Source organism: Tasmannia lanceolata, unplaced genomic scaffold (genome assembly GCF_043159265.1).
Source record: "Tasmannia lanceolata isolate RefF3 unplaced genomic scaffold, GAP_Taslan_0.1 ptg000037l, whole genome shotgun sequence".
Classification (NCBI taxonomy): Eukaryota; Viridiplantae; Streptophyta; class Magnoliopsida; order Canellales; family Winteraceae; genus Tasmannia; species Tasmannia lanceolata.
The window spans coordinates 1,923,928-1,939,050 of record NW_027518714.1 but is presented as its reverse complement, the minus strand read 5'-3'; the positions used below and the strand labels follow the sequence as shown (position 1 = coordinate 1,939,050).

Below are 15,123 nucleotides of genomic sequence, written 5' to 3'. Positions count from 1 at the left end.
TTCTATAAAAATATGCTTGTGATTTTATATTCTGTATGTAACAGTTCTCACATTTCTTATTTCATTCCGCAGAGATTGTAGGGGATTTTTTCCCCGGCTAGATTCCATGCAATCCCCGAAACGGGGACGGGGAATGCAATATCCGGTCCCGCCCCGTTGCCAGCCTTAGTTATATTTCTGCTGACCCCACCGTTAGGGATAATATAACCCCTTGATCCATCCGTTAGGATTGATTTGAGGGGGAGGGGGGGGGGGGGTGCCCGTGTACGTTGTATTGTACTGGGACCCTTTAAATACTTAGGGCAAACTAGACCTGGCAAACGGGTGGGTCGGGCCGGGTCAACCCGCGGGTGCGGGTCCACGAGTCGGGTGAGAAAATGACCCGCATTTTGGCGGGTCAAAATTTACTTGACCCGCGCGGCCCGTGGGCGGGCCGGGTCAACCCGCGGGTCACCCGCAAATATGCCGCAAATATGGGATTGTAATAATTATTTTGATTTTACAGCCTCTATTTTTCCCGTAATTGTCATAACCTCGATATGTGATTTGGTATTTTTTTCGTAATTTTAAAATTTTATAACCCTTTCTAGGTAATTTTTCATTCAAAACTTTATAATTTAGCTAATTTACTTTTTGTGGTGTAATGATTACTTTTTTAGAAGAACATTTTAGCAACATTTGGATGCGCGCATCTTTGCATACACAAAGACCACTTGCTGAGAAATTGACAAAGGAGAAGCTTGGTAGCAAATTCTAATAAAATAAAAATCACATTTAAATGTTATCAACACTACTGGGCACTCTCACTTTATGTATGGCCCACACCATAGGATGATCCAAACCGTCCATTAGTTGGGCCATAGCCTAAATAGGTTATGCTCCAAAAATCATTTCCATAGGATGATCCTATCCCTCCAATCTGAATGTTAGAGGGTTGATCCTAACCCTCTATAGATCGGAGGGTTAGAATCAACCGATGGAAATAATTTTGGGGCATAACCTATTTAGGGTATGGCCCATCTAATGGACGGTTTGGAACTTTGGATAATCCTACGGTGCAGGACATACCGTACTTTTTATAAAGTGAGGAGTTACTCATAAAAAACAAACAGCAGTGATGATAACATTCTCAAAAAGATTAACAAATGCTGTAAAAATGCGGGTGCCCGCGGGTGGACCCGACCCGACTCGTGTTTTTGCGGGTTGGGTCACCCGCGGGTTGGTTTTTGACGGGTCACGGAAACTTAGACCCGTGCCCGCAAATTTGCTGGTGGGCCGGGTCGACCCGCGGGCACGGGTCACTTTTGCCAGGTCTAGGGCAAACAAGCGACCTAATTTTGAAACGTAGTCCTCCCGGTCGTATTCATAGAAGTAAAAAAAAACATAAGATAAAGTTCCCGTGATATTTTCTACAGTTTTTAAACGGAAATGTTAAAATATTGAACAATGGAGGTGCGGGGAATCGAACCCCGTGCCTCTCGCATGCGAAGCGAGCGCTCTACCATATGAGCTACACCCCCGAATTGTTGGAACTTTTGCTTTATAAAATATAAACCATAGATTTAAATTTAATAACAAGCATATCAACTTCCCATTTTACGGCCACAACGAGAGTTAAATTTATGCATGGCCATCATGATAAGGCGTAAAAAATGAATGGGATTTGCTAAGGACTACCACAGAAAGTCATTGCATGACAGGCTGTTGCATTTGAGAGAAGTGTGGCTGCTCTCTCATGCAGTATCCAGCCGCGAAAGGCCTTTCTGCACTTCTACCTTGGGCATCCATCCTGTTCCTTCTCTCCCTTATTTCCAACTTCTTCCCCTAATTCCCTCCTCTCTCCTTTGTAGAGTTAACGCCTTAACGGCAAAAAAATTCTCTCCCAAAAGAGGCAGTCGATATATTTACGAATATTGGTTGTCGTTGGTGGTCTATCCAATGTATTCAAAGGTCTATTTTCTTCTTCATTTTCTGGTGTAACATCTCAAGACCCCTGATCCTGATCAAGGGCTCGTTAGCAAAATCCAGTCAAGGCTCATTGAACACGTGGCTCATCAAATATTTAGAAGATGAAATTTGCAAACCAATGACCCCTAGCCAGTGGCGGAGCCAGGAGTTATGCATAAGGGGGCAAGCTTATACATAAGGGGGGCAGGCCTTCAAATTTTAAAGGGGCTGGGCCAAATTGAGTTGGGTTTATTAAGGATTTGGCCCAACTCAACAGGGGTAACTGCCCCCCTTATGCTACATGTAGCTCCGCCCCTGCCCCTAGCTAGATCATTTCAAGTTGTGAAACAAATGTATTTTGAGGATTTCAGCCCACTATAATTGTTGTAGCTAATTTAAATTTGGGATATGCTATTGTCCATCGCAACAGACCATCTGCCAATCTGTGATGGACGCTAGCAAATCCCTTTAAATTTTAAAGATTTTGTTTTTTTGTTTTCAATTTGGTTTTGAGTTTTGACGTTCTTCAGATTTTAGGAAGTTATAAATGTTAAAAACATTGAAGTGGCTTTTAGGATATATTACAGACATTCGATAGAGAATTGAAGGGTGTGAAACGTTGAGGGGAGGTGACGGAGTTTTTAGGGGTGAATAGGACGTCATTAAGCTATCAAATCCCTTTACTTTCTTTAAATAGTCCTCCCTCAAAAATGTCATCTTGCTCTTTAGAAACTACCTTTAATCCTTTTTTTCTTATTGTTTTACGTGTTTTATTGTTTCTTTTGGTGATACAGGTGAATATAACTTGGTGGGGAGCATTTTACTGCACAAAAACAAAAGTGAATGATCCTTATATCTAAGGAGAGAAACGCCGGTAAACCCAATGCAAAATGGGGCGTTGACTCTAATGAGAGCGTGATACCTGGTGTGCCTTGATTCATAAACAGGACATTTTCAGACCTTTATGGCTAAATTGACAAAAATACGTTTCGAAGAAAGTTGTTAAAGTATAAAAGATTAAATGACACCATCTCTATCGGCTTAAGCTTTTAGAGTAGGTGGTAGTTTCATATGGCACATATGGCCCCACTTTTGAGTTGGCCATTGCATGTGGATTGTTGACATCAAGGAGGTTTCAACTCAAGACCTTTGCTCTGATATCATGTGAAACTACCACTTACTCCAAAGCTTAAGCTGTTGGAGAAGGTGTTGTTAAATCTTTTATACTTTAACCTCCCCCACACATGTGGACCCCCTTTTAGGGTTTGGCATACATGTGGCTCCTCTTTTTAGGGTTTGGCATACATGTGGCTCCTCTTTTTTGGGTTTGGCCATTGCATGTGGATTTTTTATATCCGGGAAGTTTGAACCCCAGCATTTGCTCTGATACGATGTGAAACATCCACTTTTGGAGTAAGTGGTAGTTTCACATGGTATCAGAGCAAAGGTCTAGAGTTCAAACATATTTGATGTCAACAATCCACGTGCAATGGCGGAACCCAAAAGAGGGGCCACGTGTGCCAAGTGTAGGCCAACTCTAAAAAGAGGGGCCACACGTGAGGGGGAGTGTTAAAGTATAAAAGATTAAATGACACCATCTCCATCAGCTTAAGCTTTTGGAATAAGTGGGAGTTTCACATGGCACACGTGGACCCACTTTTGAGTTGGCCATTGCGTGTGGATTGTTGACATCAAGGAAGCTTGAACCCTGACATTTTCACATGGTATGTATCAGAGCAAATGCCGGGGTTCAAACCTCCCAGATAGCAAAAATCCACATGCAACAGCCAAACCCAAAAGAGGGGGCCACATGTGCCACATGTTGGCCAACCTTAGAAAGAGGGGCCACACGTGAAGGGGAGAATAGCCTTTTTTTTTAATAAATAAAAAAGGGCTTTGCTTGGGAAAAAGTCTTTTAAAAAAAAAAAAAAAAAAAAAAAAGGAGTGAAATGGAGGGAGGTGATTGTTATCAGCCCTTCGCATTGTTCGAAAGAGCCTTTTTTTTTGGGGGGGTTTGCTAGGGAATTTTGTGGAAAGTCATGCGGCTCACTTTTGTACGGGAGAATAGCCACACAGGCCAACTTTTTCAGTAGATTGTGTCATATTCATTAATTTTTTTGAGGTGGTTGTTCTTTCATGCAAAAGTCGGCTGTGGAATGCTTTTTCGCAAAATTCCCTAGCAATTCCTTTTTTTAAAGGAAAATGATTTTAAATTTACTAAAACGTATATAGTTACTGACTACTTACCTCCTGCTTAAGACACATCACTAAAGGGGGGTGAATTAATAAGCGGTGAAAGAAAACTAGTTTATTTATTTGTTTTTGTTGTTGAAACGTAAGTGATCCACAGAACGCGAAAATAAGATGCGATTTACTGTGACTTGAACTTGACTAGAGAAGCCCTGACATGAAAACCGAGAGTGAAACCGAACAAAATCCCAACATGCCACATGGCACGGGAGGGGCAGTTTTGCAATTTTTAGGGAAAAAGCAAAAATAAAAGAAAGAAGATTGCTAACGTGTGAAAAGGCTATTTGTTCAGTTCCACTCTCGGTTCGAGCTCAGTTACCATATTATTATTCCGAGCTTGATCTGTTCTAAATCCAATTCGTTTACATCCATATCTAGTGAGTTCGAATGCCAAATGTGGGTAGTTTGCAAGAGAAAGAATATCAACCATGATTTGTTTGGATGCACATCAAATAGTAAGAGAGAAGTGGAATAAGAAATTTAGGAGGGGAGACAAGCATTTGATTTGCCTGGAATTATATCAGGGAATAACAGTAGTAGTGTTTGGTTGGCGGTATGAAAAAGAAGATAGAGAAGAAAAATAAGATGGAGGCAAACGACAACTAATGGCTCAAGGACGACAATTATTGGCAAACATAAAAGGCATATTCATCATCAAATTTCGGCAGTGCGGTTCCAATCAAAAGATTTTATTTTCTTATGAGGAGCAAATTTTATTTTCTTATTGGGGAATTTCATTGTAATCAAACGTATGTTGATTTTCAATCCACATACGTTTGAGGGGGTATGTTAGAATATGTGGGATCCAGCGGTTGGATTGGGTTAAGATCTCACCGTTGGATCATCTTGGAGGTAGATTGGGTAAGTTGGCTAAATGAAGCAACTAGATAAATTAGCCAAGTGGATTAGAAGAGGCAAGCAAGAGAGATTAGGAAAGTAGATTTGATTAGGTTAGATTAGAATATTCTAGTGTTATCTCTTTCCATAGTTGTCTTGATTTATTTCTATGTTTATCATGTAAGTGCTCTTTATAAGCACCATCAATTGTCTTTGTAATTTATCTAAGATATTCAAGAATTAGTGAAATCTCTAAAATTCTTCAGTATGGACTCAAAGAGTAGGGGAATAAGCAGGGGTGTCACTACAAATATAGAGAGAAGAAAGAAAGAGATGGAGGAGAGTTGAAGCGAGGTCATTCCCAATATTTTGGCAACCAAACGAGGAATCATCCCAAATCCAAACAAAATTCCCATGGCTGCTGGGATCCTGTGCAACCAAACAATACCTAAGGGATGATCTTAATAAATGCCACGCATGGTAGGACCCACTTCTTGAATGGTATGTATGTATGCCACGTGTCGACTGATTACTGGAGAGAGTCTCTATTTAGGGTCCCGCTCGTGAACTGCATTTGTCTCTTTCTCTCATGTGATGCGAGATGAGAATAACTACGGACGTCTGTTTCGGACTTTCGCTTCGGATTTTATGCGTGAAGATGTGAAGGCACGAGATTCTCCTTCGCTTTTGGAATTAAAAGGACAAAAGGTCGTATGTTGCAATAAAGTTGGGACTTGTGAGTGTTAACCTAGCATAATTTGCCGCAATAAAGTGCCATGGTGGGCAATGATTCAATGAAGTTGGAACTTGTGAATGTTACCCTATCCTAATTTGCCAAGTGTATGTTCCAATGACACGTGTCAATTGTAAGAAAATCCAAATATTATGATATTGATAAGAAAAAATATGTTAACACGTTACTAAGTTACTCTTTCGTAAGTGTCATTTTTTTGGGCTCCACCTTAATCGGATAATCCTAGCCGCTTGATTTGTTAGGTCATATGTAGGATTCTGTCGAGATAAGCTAAATACGGATAATCGGATAATCCTTTTACATCATAGCTCAAGATGAAAGGCTTAATACTTTTTCTATGAAATGAGAAAGGACCAATTACCAATTACCAATGGGGAACAAACATTAGGCAAAATTATCATCAGGACCCATGTTTTTCAAAAATTATCAGTGGGGGACAAAAGAGGTCTTGTTAGTAAAAGCTGGACGAAAATGCCCTTTGGCATTTACAACACGTTTTGACCTTGGTTTTTCCTTCTTCCCTCTTCTTTTACTTTTCCATTATCACCTTTTTTTTTTACCCTACCAATCATCTTCCTCCTTGTTCAGCCATCATTTTTGTTGGCAAATCTTGAAAACTTGAATGTTGAGTTCTTACCATCTATCTCTTTGTATTTAGGTTTCTTTTTTCTTTTTTTTTCTAGGATTTTGCACTATTTTTCATTCCTCTGTTTCTTATTTATCTTGTTTAGGGTTTAAGCTTTTTTTTTTTTTAGGGTGAGTTCTGGAGATAATGCATGAATGGCTTCACTCACTTTTTTGGAAGACAAGTGGTTGTATAAGAAAAAGTTGATGTAATACATGAATGAATGGCTACACATTTTTTGATATATGTATATATATATATATATATATATATATATATATATATATGTTGTAATACACAAATTGGGATGTAATACATGAAGCACATTTAATGAAAACAACATCCATTTCTTTTGTTATTTCTATCATGAGCAGAATTGTAATGCCATTAGAAGAGTTGCTATAGGCAGGGGGTTTTATAGCAGAAGGGGCTTATCAACTCTCTGGAAGGGGGTTAGTAACTCTCAAAAGAAGGGTTACCAATTTTCGAATGGGCTTATCAAGTGTTTGAAAATTGGCCGAGAGTACTGGAGTTTTTTAAGAGGGTTTTCAAGTCTCTAGGAATGGGATTCTCTAGTATAAAAATTGGGTTACTAATTTCCGAATGGGGTGATCAAGTCCCTCAAAATTGGCCAAGGGTACTAGAGTTCTGGAAGGGGGTTTTCAAGTCTCTGGGATTGGGGTTATCTAGTATAAAAAATGAGGCTACCAATTTCTGAATGGGCTTATTGAGTCCTTGAAAATTGGCCGAGAGTACTAGAGTTTTGGAAGGGGGTTTTCAAGTCTCTAGGATTGGGGTTATCAAGTATAAAAAATGGGGTTACCCATTTCCGAATGGGCTTATCAAGTCCCTGAAAATTGGCCGAGGGCACTAGAGTTTTGGAAGGGGGTTTTCAAGTATTTGGGATTGGGGTTATCTAGTATCAAAATGGGGTTGCCAATTTACGAATGGGCTTATCAAGTCCCTTAAAATTGCCCAAGGGTACTGGAGTTTTGGAAGGGGGTTTTCAAGTCTCTGGAGTTGGGGTTATCCAGTATCAAAATGGGGTTACCAAATCCCAAATGGGCTTATCAAGTCCCTTATGAACACATTTTTACTTCCTATTTTTTTTCACTCGTTCACTTTCACGTTTTTTTTCTTTCTACCGTACGATTCATCTTCATCATCCTCCATTGAAAGGGAGAAGGAGAAATGCAAAACCCTAAAACAAATGAAAAACGAAACCTAGATATTGAGAGATGGATGGGAATGAACTCACGTTTCAAATTTTCGAGTTTTCCCACCTCCAATGGTGACTAAATGATGAAGATGACTGGTAAGGTAAAAAAAAACAAAGTTGAAAATGAAAAAGTAAAAAAAAAGAGAGGGAAAAGTGGAGAAGCAAAACGTGTTGCTTAAAAAAAGGGCATTTTTGTCCAGCTTTTAATGACAAGACCTCTTTTGTCCCTCGTTGGTAATTTCTGAAAAGCATGGGTCCTGTTGATAATTCCATCTAATTTTTGTCCCCCATTGGTAATTGATCCAATGAGAAATAAACCACATGAATCTTAACCGTTTAAGTTTGTTATCGACAGTGAGAGATAAATAGCTAATTTCATCGATCATTATTTTAGAGACAATGCAAGAAATCAGAAGCAAAGAGGTTTTATGCATGATTTGTTTGTTCAGTAACAGTGACATTTGAAATGTACGTTAAATCCCCCATGAAAAAATCTCAGTTACATGTGATTCTGATAGGCCAGCACCCTTGAAGAGTCCCACTTATATGCATCCTTGGCCAGTTACTTTTACACATGGTTCATCAGAAGATGCTTCTTGGCATCTCCCTATGAATATTTCATCCAGGAAAGAAATAGGAGTGATGTGAATATTTCATCAATTCGGTTAGGCCACGTTTGGATACCAACAAGATTTAGATTTGGATTTAGTTGATATTTTGAACTAGATCAGATCTTTAGATTTCCAAATCAGCTACAACAGTGCAACAAATTCCGATTTTCAAGTCTGCTCTGCGAGACATCATTTGGAAATCAATATTTGTGGCAACTTCCTTCACCATCGCTGCTCCTCGACGTTGCTCCGGCAGCAGCGAGACCACCTTTCCTCTCTCTTTCTCTCTCTCTTAAAACATGATCATGAAGATGATTGATGTGTTTTGTATTCAAAACTCAAATCCAAATCAAAATACAAATGCATGATATTATTTGAGTATGCAGCAGATTTTCCACCTTTAGAGTTTTCATTTGTTTCTGATAAAATAATAGTTCAGAAATTCGAAAACTCAACTCGGCTCTACTAGAAACCTGATCGTGTCAACTCAAATGCTGTATAAATGATGCAAGTCATAACCGTTTGGGTCACTATATGCTAAATAAGAGATTGTGGGTTCGAAACTTCTATGGGTTCTTTCTCGCTTTCATACCATCTGAGTGAGTCGTAGTTGTTCCTTCTTAATTTAATGATCCAGCATTCCAAAAGAAAACACTACATGATCAAATCTGAGCTAGTCAATGATGCATGCAGAAATGGAAGGACGTTTGAGGACAAGTACCCTGCCGGAAACACTATTGATGTTAAAAGCCTCATCATTCTATGGGCATTAGCTAGAAATGAGTTTCAAGGTCTCTTTAGGAAGTGGAAGAAATTCTACTTTTTGGACAGTGTAAGAAGAAAAAGAAAAGATCGGGTAGTTTGATGTGATCAAGTATTTTGATGGTAGTTCCTTTGGAAATCTGGGTCTTGCGGGGATTGATGGTATCTTTAAGAATGACAAGGTTGGGTAGTTAGAAAGCTTCTTCTTTTTTTTTTGCAGTCTGGTAGCTTTAAGGACTCAACTGAAACTAGTTGAGTGCACTTTTATTTTGATTTTGAGGGCTAGGAAGCAAGCTATTGATTGACGGGGCACTCCCCCATTGTGATTGTGAGGGCTTTTAGTTGTAGCCTGGGAATGTGGAGATCACTTATGAAATTTCAGACTAATATGGAGGGGTTGATGTCCCCTGTCCACGCATTAGAAGCATCTAATGAAATGACTAATTCCTTGCTTAGAGATCTTGATATTTTTTCCCTTTTCAACAACTTTTTTGCTATTGTTTGAGAAAAAACAAATAACAACTAAACATGTTGCCCAAATTATCGAATTAACTTGGGATATGACCTACTTATGTGATATAAATTTAACTATATCCATGGAAACTATAGAGCAGAGGGAGAAAAGGCTGGTATGAAACAAACGACAACATCTCTAGAAAACTTCAGTAGACATTGGCTGAGAAGGCTTTCTACCTCATCATTTGCCTCAGCTTGTATCCTCCGTCGCTATAAAAATAAAGGAATCTCGGAGATCAAAAACTAGTAATTTAAATAAAATTATTTAGTTTTGAAAACTGCATGCAGATTCCAAGGAATGAAGATCAAGTTCCTGTTCAAGGTTTTATAGTTCCATAATTTGCTGTATCTGTTCTGCAATATTTTCCTGCAAATAGAAGTTTATCTTAGCTTTGAAAAAAAAATGAAAAAGAAAGGAAAAAACTATGCTGGGCATAAAAATATAACTGCTGAAGGTCAAACAACTTAATAATTTTAAAAGAGAACAAGGACAAGTATGTAATAACAATTGGCGAAGATATGCAAAATCAGGTAGCGAGAAAACAGATATGGTACTCACTGCATTACTCACTGCCTCAGCAGCAAGAACATCAGAGTCCATTTCCACCTCAATTTCAATCATTGAAGAAATCTGGCAATCCAACTCCATATGTCTTTCATTGATACAACATGATAGATAAAGATCAGGATACAAAAAATGGTGCATGAAACTTTAGTACTCTGCTTGAAACCTACTTTTACATAGCGGTCAATCAGTTCGATCCTAGCCAAAAGGGAATCTTCCAAGCTTTCAGGTACCCTTTTGACTCTACTCTTCCAGCACTAAAATAACAAGTGGTTTAACACATGGATATTTCCAAAGGAGACTATGAAAGACAAAAAAAATTATGTTACAAGTCTAATCCTATTAAAGACTACTAGATCTTTGACCAATGAAACGGTGATTTCAGATCTGAGTGCTAGAAACGTTAGTGGGATTTTACCGGTAAGAAGGTTCTCCCACATCTACAATTTTGTTTTCCAACTGGGACATGGGAGCTAGCTTCCAAACCTTAAAGGAAACATGTCAAAATTTTATTAATGGAAACTTCTTCTGTTGGCTATAGGTAAATTTCATTCTATGAGAAAAATCATGGGTGATATACATGACTGAGTTTAGCATGGAAACTAGTTTGATTTCTGAGAAAAATGAATTCCACGGAAATATACCTCCTTTTCCGCAGCTTGACTTAGGTCCTTGATGCGGGTCTGCAGTAAATCATACTGAGATAAAAGTTTCTGCTTGAGAGCAACTACATCCACCATCCTCTGAGGAAGCTGCCATGAAGGGTAAAACCTAAACATTTATAGTTCATGGTCATGGCAGAAAACCTGATGTGGAATGCATTTATGGATCTGGGATGAATATAGCCACACACACGCACGGACGGACGCACACACATATAATTATGTATACACTTTAATATTACTTACCAGTCACTTGCATAAAATGAGGAAAGCAAAAGTAAAGATACTGCTTATAGTTGTAAAAATTACTCTTTATATTGGAATCTTTGTAGAACATGCACATGATTTTCCTGCAGTGATCGGACTATCCCTACAGAAATCGTAGCTGTTGATTTGAAGCTACAGGAATCTCCCATGTGGACTGATGGTGGACTGTCTTCTTGAATAGTCTTTTGGCAATTGATAGCAGTAATCCCTAATGTCTGAGTACCTAAACCCTTGGCTGTTATTAGGAGTATGATTGATGGCCTTGTTCTCAAATCTGTGGACTACTTAGGAGGTACATCAAGTGTTTCCATTCTTGATCAGAACAGGACAGGGGCATTCACAAACTATTCAGAGTTGACATTCCCCTTGTCGATTAGGGACAACACTGTTAATATTATAAGATGGGAAAACTGTGTTTTTTCCCTAATTGGCCCAGCCATTTTTTGAGAAAATTTAGACATTCTTTGCTGTTTACATATTCAATGTCCCCATGCATGAGGAAACAATTAACAGTGGATAGGCTAGGAGAGGAGAGTTTATTTATAAACAACTGAGACCTTAACCTAAATCCTTCTCGTGGGGCTTCTAACTTATATATCATCATGTGTAGCTTTCTCATTTATTCAATTCAATTTATCATTGATAAATATCATATAATTATCAGAAACCAAAATTGAGAGGCTAGTTTTCTCTGAGATCAGAAACCTTCTCAAAGTAAATTACCATCTTATGTCTCTGACATGAATGACCGAGAATGCGAAGTAAATGCCACAAAATAAATATATGAAACCTCCAGGTACCTGGTTCAGTTGTGGCAGAACTACACTGTTTATAATAGTCCCCACAGCTACGGACGCAACAGCAGTAATTGAAATGAATTTAGGAAGAGTGGGATCTATGATTCCAGAGGCACCATCTCCATTAGCCAACACAGCAAGAACGGGGAAAAGAATAGAAGGGTTAAGTAAAGTTAAGCTTCCATTCTTTACAGGTGGTCTTAGCAACTGTGATTCCTGACCACTTATGTGATTGGTCAGACACACGGGCTCCCCAGGTCTAATTCCAGGAGCTTTTGCACTAAATCTAAGGAGACCCATCTCCCGATAAACATGTGATGGAGCTGCTAGGGAAATGGTCACATTCTCTCTCCTTCTTAAGCAGGAAGTTCAACAGTTTTAGTAGCAAATCTGCGTGTACGAGCAGAACCAGAAGGGGTCCGGACCTAAAAAGGTAAGCATAATAGCTTATCAGTAAAAGCTTTCCATCATGAAAGATATCAAGTATAAGTAGGATTCGAACAATGGCAGTGAAAGTTAAATTTTGATCAATGCTTCTCTCTCAGGTTTTGTTTCATTTCATTGACATGGACAGGAATGTTCTTCTTTCTGTGACAAAAATAAAAATCAATAAAACTCAGAAAGAAACAGAGTAACAGACCTCAAATATGTTTATAAAGAAGGGGCACTAGAATGATGAAATCCCTTTTGTAACTAAGATAAGGACAATAACTAAGATTTAGCTAACACTTTAATATTTTAGCAGACACGGTAGGCACATGTTGACACCGACACGCTTGTCAACACTTGTAAACGTACTGCTAGAACTGTCAGACTTAATGTGGGCGTGCCAAGACGTTATTATACCGTTTCAAGTAAAATACTATTTATTATTTTATTTTATTTTATTTTGAAAGATGACAATTTTTCATTGATACTATGAAAGGTACACTGGGACCAGAGGTCCCAGCTTGCATTACATAGTATCTGGCCAGGAGCATACTCCTGATCTAGGAAAGTTAAGAGTAAAAATACTATTTATTATCAAACATTGTGCTTATTTCCTCTTTTATTATTAACTCTTCTTTGATGACTATTTGTTGTTACCCCCCCCCCCCCCCCCCCCCTCCCCTCCTACTAAAGCCTAAAATCTAAACAAACACTCTTCCAATATTATATCCATTATATCCTACTGGTCACTCTTTCTTGATGCATATTGGAGCCTGAAGATAACTAGATTAGATTGAAGAATGAATAAGAAGTTCAAGGCAAAGATTCCTTAGATCCATGGTTTCAAATTTAGGTTTCGGAATGCATTTCGGTCCTCACCGAAACCGAAATTTCGGCAAATCCAACGAAATCAAATAACAGCTATTTTATATCGTTCAGAATTTCGACCGAAATTACCTTTTTTTATTATTCCCTCGAGGAAGAAAAATAACTCACTCCATTTCCTCCAACACATATAACAATTTTTTGTTACAAAATCGTACAAGTACCCCTCATCTGGCCCAGTACTATAAGAACAAAAATGCTACTGGTGACTGTTGAAGCATGACCATACCAAAAATGAAAATTCACTTGGAAATAAGACATAAAACTGATAAGTGCCGAGTGTGCTCCCTTAAGCTAACAGAACAGAAGCCAAATACACATACAGAGACCATGTTTAAACCGCTTTAAAATTGTCATGAAATATTTATAGTTTGATCAGTGTTGAAGTATAAAAGATAAAATAACGCCTTCCCCAACAGCTTAAGCTTTTGGAATAACTGGTCGTTTCACATGGTATCAAAGCAACAGGTCCTGGGTTCAAACCTCCTTGTCGGTAAAAATCCACATGCAATGGCCAACCCAAAATTGGGGCCACATGTGTCACATGTAGGCCAACCCAAAAAAGAGGGTGCCACAGGTGACGGGGAGTGTTGAAGTATAAAAGATAAAATAACGCCTTTTCCAACAGCTTAAGCTTTTGGAGCAACTGGCCGTTTCACAATCAGCATTTTCTCTTGAAATAATCATTAAATCAATGAAAATGATTGTGAAAAAAGATTATGTATCTGATGGCTTCTGTAATTCGGAGCTGAAATGTAAGAGGAAAATATGAAACGTATATACCACTTGTTGACTGTTTGAAAGGATACATAGGCAAAGTAAAGGAAATCAGATTTAATGGATGCGTGATGCAAGTGGAATAGCACATTGGCTACATGGTCTAACTTTCCAAGTTGCCATAGTTACAACAAACAGGACCGCTGCTTTACATTCCTGTGACCCAATTCATAATAATTTATTGACCCTTCAGTCCCAAACAATACATTTAACCAAAAGAACCATCTCGTACAAACTGGATTTCAAGGAGTTGTGACAAAGACGTAGTAAGAAAGCAAAGCCATAAATATGATGGATGTGCACATTTTTAATAAGAATGGGCAGAAGTAAAAGTCGGGGTACTTGCTCAATGATCCAAACCATTTATTTCCAAGGCTTCGCTATGGATGGGCTACGGAGCAAAATCCACCCTCATTGGAAAGATTCTCAACTCAACTCAACTCAACAAAGCCTTTCTCCCAAACTAGTTGGGGTCGGCTAAATGAATCATTTAGAAAAAATTCATGAAGAAGGTAAAAGGAATATACCCGGCTCTAATCCTGGTTCTAGTTGGGTTCTCTCATTGGAACTCGTACACCTTTCACAAATCCGTACACCAACTGCAACAGCTTAAATCCGTACATCCGGCCTAGCCCACTTCCATCTTTCATCGTAAGAACCCCTTTCACTCACTTCTGCCCATATATAACATCCACAAGTCTCATTACACCACAGAGCAAAAAGGATGAAAAATGTGCATAAAACCTACTTAAGAACATAATTCAGCAATTAAAGTTATGTGAAACAACCAATTATTCCAAAATCTTAGGCTGTTAGAGATGGTGTTATTTAATCATTTATACTTAAAAACATTCCCCCACCCCTCTTGTTTTGGGTTCTTCCTACACAAGTGGATTTTTATTATCCTTTTCTCTGGCTTTGATTTTCAACAACCAATAGTCCGTCCCGCATTTCCCCAGCTGGCTGTTGCATGAGAGAGTAGCCACATAGCTGGCATGCATCAAAATTCAATCTCACAAGAAGGTTCAAACCCTGAGATTTGAGTAAAACCATTGTTTCTTTATTTTCTTACCATAGATTTAGGGAAATTATATCATTTCCCTAGATTTAATGACCACAAATCAAGGGGTTATGATTGCCTAATAAGTGGATTTTGATACACTGACCATCTATAACAAGTATCACTTCAAGTAGTAAGTAATTTTTCACTGTTCCGATTG

At 38.5% G+C, this 15,123-nt stretch overlaps 1 non-coding gene and 1 pseudogene across 1 annotated transcript; both read right to left on the bottom strand.

Annotated features, from left to right (window-relative positions):
• Window positions 1-1,447: 1,447 nt before the first annotated feature.
• TRNAA-CGC (transfer RNA alanine (anticodon CGC)) lies at window positions 1,448-1,520 on the bottom strand. The gene has a single exon. It is a non-coding gene; the product is annotated as a tRNA-Ala (tRNA).
• An 8,088-nt stretch (window positions 1,521-9,608) lies between these two features.
• LOC143860254 (uncharacterized) lies at window positions 9,609-14,956 on the bottom strand (annotated as a pseudogene).
• Between the last annotated feature and the right edge of the window lie 167 nt (window positions 14,957-15,123).